This window comes from Stegastes partitus, unplaced genomic scaffold (assembly GCF_000690725.1).
Source record: "Stegastes partitus isolate 25-593 unplaced genomic scaffold, Stegastes_partitus-1.0.2 Scaffold438, whole genome shotgun sequence".
Classification (NCBI taxonomy): domain Eukaryota; kingdom Metazoa; phylum Chordata; class Actinopteri; family Pomacentridae; genus Stegastes; species Stegastes partitus.
Genome location: NW_007578169.1, coordinates 270317 through 276316, shown reverse-complemented (window position 1 = coordinate 276316; position 6000 = coordinate 270317).

Sequence of the window (6000 nt, the reverse complement as noted above, 5' to 3'; positions counted from 1 at the left end):
TATGTAGACATAATGAAGGATCAGGCTTCGGTTAAAGCTAATATGAATCAATTACGAAATGACTTGATCCTGATTTTGGAGATCAGATCGGTACATCACTGGTGTTGATATTTAACAACCAGCAGAATAAAAGTCAGCCTTTTAGAGGATCATCGCATTTGTTGAAACAGAAACAGGTTGCACCATGCAAGTCAGTTATAACTTGAAATTTAATGCCTCCTTTAGCAGGTCATTCTTTATTAACTGTTGCCATTGCAGAATTAAAATAAATGGAGACTGATGATAGGGCTGGAGGAGAATTTGTTTTGTTCTGCACTAGGATAAAGGCTGTTGCAGACAATGTGCTTCCTGTGTAAATATCAGTTAACGTGATTTGAAAGAGACACAGGCATGAGAGTGCTTTTATATTGCATTCACTTGAGTTGTTTCTGGTGCTGCATAGTTTCTTGTTAAAAGTTTTTCTCTGAAATGGACCTTTTCTGGAGACTTTTGTTGTTGTTGCTATCATTTATGACCTCGACAAGAGTATCTGTGATCAAGCTGTTAGAAGAAAACATCAAAGTAAAGCCGAAGCAATGACCAAGTGAGCGATAAAACACAACCACTTCTCGTTTAATGGAAAAGTTTATTTGGTCCTTTACCTGCTGTCTGTTCTCATATTACCCAAATGCTGCCTTGACAAAATGTGACATTATGATCAACCTAGGTGACTTGTGGAATAAGCAGTGAGTGCAAACCAACAAAGAACAGACTGTAGTTATCAGTGTTGACTTACTCACTGCTCCATATAAAATGTCTGAAATAGAATCTTGACAATCTGGAAAGTGGCTCATACTATTAAGGTCAGAGATGGAAGATTTATGCTTCAAACAGGTTAAAAGAGGGGCGGAAAACATCCTAGGATGCAAACACAAGTAACACAGTCATCTATGCACTTATGCCGACGACTTGGTAGAGTTAATTTCAGAAGCATGGGACAAAAGCAAAGCTCAGACATTGTTTTTTGTTTTGTTTTTTTCGAATGTATATAAATTGATGTGGTTCATCTCACCAGCACCCTGTCACATTGTTTTATGTCTGTCTCGAAACTATTTTACTTCACAGATGAGCAGAAACTCCTCTCAGCATGAGCACACCAGATGTTCCGCTCATAAATCTGACAAGAGACAGATACTTCTATTCTTATCTATTTGTAAGATGAAATATATGGGTCATTTAGATTTTAGAAAGTTACGAACAATTTACAGTTTTTCACTTTTCTGTCTTTGAACACTCAAAATGGATTTGAGGTGAGGCGATATCCATGAAGCTTAAGTGCTGGCTTTCAACTTGAAGTGTGTTTGAGGCTGTTCAGTCACAGCGATAAAGTTTTAATGGTGTTTTCCACCTTTGCGATTACAATGCAAGAAAACTTTCAATCCCAAATATGCAGATAAGTTGACCGTGAAGTGCTCGATGACCAACTCATCAACATGGACTGAATTCATCTGATTTTGTACTTGTACAGTTGAGTAGTAGTGTTCATGAAAAATGCCCCCAAACAGATCATAGTGCTGCAGAACTGACAGCACGAGCAGGGAAATGTCCACTGATGTGGTCTGTGTAAATGTTAAACATGAACTCAGGGTCAGCAAGTCAGCATTTACTGACTCCCAATTAAATAAATAAATTGGAAATGCGTTACTTTGCTTCTGATGCACTGGCTCAGCCTGTAGTCACTACTCTGTCGTCTCCAACAATATGCTGCCTGCACCACGATCTGAGTTACTGTCACTGTCCAAGCAGTTGCATCTTAAACCAAACTGGTTGATAAGGAGACCGTTCCTGGAAAAGTTTACACCACTTTATGGCTGTCCTGAGTTCCATCAGTGAACAGCCGCCCACTGAAAGATAAACATTGGAAAGTTCTCTTTTAATGAAATGTCTAAAACACAAATACAGGCATCTCAACTAAGTCTGGTGTTGGATTTTGTTATTCTTTGCCAAAAAAAACTATTCTTTTTGTTGCAAAAATATATTGGTTCCAAATATCAGTTATTGCTTTCCTTGACTACTACACTGTTGCCCATAAAGTTGGAAAAATATTTGTTTTCAGACACATTCCTCTTTTTATTTCTGTTTATCCACATCAGTAATCTCTTCTGACCAGGTGCAATGATGACATACTGAGTCCCAGTTACCAGGTGAAACAAATTCTGACTGAGATCTGACTGAAGAGTGGCATGCCCTGCCCACTGACACCATCAACAAGCTAGTGGACAGTATGCCTTAACGCATTGATCCATGTCAGGGGTGGCCATAGTCAATATCAGTGACTGAGGGACATTTGGAGGTAAAAACAAAAACAAAATTTATCTTTCTGTGTGGAGTTTGCATGTTCTCCCTGTGCAGAGTGGGTTCTCTCCAGGTTCCCCAGCTTCCTCCCACAGTCTAAAAACATTATTGGTGATTAATTGGTGATTCTAAATTGTCTGTAGATGTGAATGTGAGTGTGCTTGGTTGTCTGTCTCTAAGTGTAGCCCTGTGATAGACTGGTGACCTGTCCAGGGTGTCTCCTGTCTTCACCCTGAGTCAGCTGGGATAGACTCTAGCCCCCCAAGACCCTAGTGAGGATTTGGTGGTGTATAGATAATGGATGGCTGGATAAACACTTCAGTTAGCTTTGGTCCTCTAATTTCGGGATGCTGTCACTCTTCTGGTGTCTACCTGAATCCAAACATGCATGCTGAAAATCAATCCAGGTGCACAGATTGAGCGAATGATTAGAACATAAATCGATATACCTTGTGGTTGACCGCTTCTGAGAGAAGGATTGCTCTTATGTAGGATTCATGTAAACACATTCCAGAGCAGAATCAATGTCGGCTGTATTTCAAATCTTCAATAACATACAATTGAAACCAGAAGTTTACACACACAGTATAAAAAGACAACCTTTTTTTCCTCACTGTCTGACATTAAATCAGACTAAACTTTTCCTGTATTTGGTCGGTTAGGATTAATAAAATTATTTCTACTTGCTAAACGCCAGAATAATAAGAGAGAGAATTTGTGAGAGATTTGTATTTACTTTCTTCAAAGTCAGAAGTTTTCATATATTTCTTTAGTATTTGGTAGCATTGTCTTTAAACTGTATGACTTGGGTCAAATGTTTTGGGTTTCCTTCCACAAGCTTCCCACAATAGTTTGTTAGAATTCTGGCCCATTCCTCCTGACAGAACTAATGGAACCGAGTCCGGTTTGTTGGCTTCCTTGCTCGCACACGCCTTTTCAGCTCTGCCCACAAATTTTCTACAGGATTGAGATCACAGCTTTGTGATGGCTACTCCAAAATATTGATTTAGTTGTCCTGGGGGCTCTTTGTAACTAATTTAATGGTATACTTAGAGTCATTGTCCATTTGAAGACCCATTTGTGCCCAAGCTTTAACTTCCTGGCTGATGTCTTGAGATGTTGCTTCAATATTTCCACATGATGTTCTTTCCTCATGATGTCATCTATTCTGTGAAGTGCACCAGTCCCTCCTGCAGCAAAACACTCCCACATGATGCTGCCACCCCCATGCTTCACAGTTGGGATGGTGTTCTCAGGCTTCCAAGCTTCCCCCTTTTTCCTCTAAATGTAACGATGGTCATTAAGGCCAAACAGTTCAGTTTTAGTTTCATCAGACCACAGGACATGTCTCCAGAAATAAAGGTCTTTGTCCCTGTGTGCTTTTGTAAACTGTAATCTGACTTTTTTATGTTTCTTTTGAAGTAATGTCTTCTTCCTCTCTGAGTAGCCTTTCAGCCCATGTCGGTACAGGACTGGTTTCACTGTGGATAATGACACTCTCTTACCAGCTTCAGCAGCATCTTCACAAGGTCTTTTGCTTTTGTTCTGGGGTTGATACGCACATTTCGCACCAAAACACTTCATCTCTGGGACACAGAACCCGTCTCCTTCCTGAGCGGTATGATGGCTGGACATCCCCATGGTATTTGTACTACAACGTGGAACCTTCCGGCATCTGGAAATTGTACCCAAGGATGAAATAGACTGTGGAGGTCCACAGTTCTCTTCCTGATATCTTGGCTGATTTCTTAAGATTTTCCACGTTGTCACAACAGGAAGCAGTGTGTTTGAGGTGTGTCTTAAAATACATCCACAGGTGTGCCTCCAATTAACTCAAATGTTGTCAGTTAATCCATCAAAACCTTCCAAAGCCATGACATCATCATCAGGGCTTTCCCAAATAGTTTGAAGGCATAGTAATCAGTGTATGTAAACTCCTGACTTTGAAGAAAGTAGTAAAAAAAAACTCTCTCTCTCATTATTCTTACATTAAACCAATAGAAATAATTTTGTAATCCTAACTGACCTAAAACAGGAAAGGTTTAGTCTGATTTAATGTCAGGTATTGAGAAAAATATGTCTTTTTATATAGTGTATGTAAACTTCTGGTTTCAACTGTAAATGCAAACTGGGAATCACTAGCACAGTATGTGCATATGACAAATAAAGGCAGCATGTGTGATGATTTACAGCAGTAGCTCTCAGACTTCTGGGGTTGTGACCTTTCAAAATGACGTCAGCCCATGACTCCTCATCACTGATTTGTATAAGCTGTGAACACTTGGTGTGAAAATTTATTTTTGTCCTTTCAGACATTTAAATGGGAATCATTTTTAAGGAGGTGGTGAGATGAAACGATGCAGTTAAATGTCCTGGAAATTAAAGGGTTGTTCGACTGTAGTTTCATGATGGACATATGGTCAGCTTTTGCTTCTTATTTACACAGAGATGTATTTCCAGAAGTGTGAAGTCAGAATAAGGCCTTCTGTATATGTACAAATGAAATCCAGGGAAGATTAAATTTAGTGAGAGCAACAGCAGTACAAAGAAGAAGAAAAACAAAGCACAGGAAGAGGATGGTGTATGTTCCAGCACTTTTCACTCTGAAGACTGGAGAGTCAATCTCAAAGACATAAATGATTCAATATCTGGCTTTTCCACATCTCGCTACAAGTATCCTCAGCACCAAAGGGAACAACAGAGACAAGTAAGAGCTCTCATTCTATTCGTTCCTCATAATGTTTGCTAAGGTTTCAGGCTGTAACTTTTGCGTCTTGGAGGGCCCAGATGGCCTATAAGATGTTCTCATCTGAGGATTTTCTGGACTCCAAAATACTGAAAAGATGACATCAGTAAACTGCAAACAACTCCATCCTTCTGGTCATAATGGTTTATTTAGGAGCAAATTTCAGAAAAAAATAGTTGTGGTACTTAATGTGGTACGGTAAGTAATTCAAATGAAGAGTTTTACTAACAAGTTTTTTTGGGGGGAAATATTTTTATGTCCTTGTTCTGAAGTTTGACACTGCAACCATCAGCCAGTGAGCTTAGCTTAGCTTAGCATAGTATAGGGACTGACAACAGGGGAAAAATGTAACACAATTCCATATAAATGTAATGACTCCTCTGAAGCTCACCAATGAACACATCATTTCATGAAATCTAAACCTCTAACAGCCGACTGGACTCTTATAAATACAGTACACAACAGAAGTGAGTGCAATCCAGTGCATTATCACTTAAATGTCAAATGATTCAACATTGTAGCACCTTACAGTAATTGCATTACTTCTAAGTTAAACAGTCGGGTATTTGCTCTTATGTAAAATAAAAACTCACAGTTTAAATTTACTATATTAAAAAAAAAGTCCCTAAAAGGAGGAACTCAGTGCTCAATTTGCAATTTGTCATATGTGCACCTTCTTTTTTTTCTGTTGACAGATGCAGTTCCCTTCAGCAAGATACCATCCATCCATGTTCTATACACTGCTTTATGCTCTGTGGGGTTCTGGGGGGCTGGAGTCTATCCCAGCTGACTCAGGACCAAGGCAGGTTGACAGGTCACCAGTCTAACATAGGGCCACGGCATAATAGTGTCGCACAAATCCCTGCAGGTTTATCTCGTCACTCTTCAAAGACAGTTGTTGTTCAGTTGCTCTTTGCTAG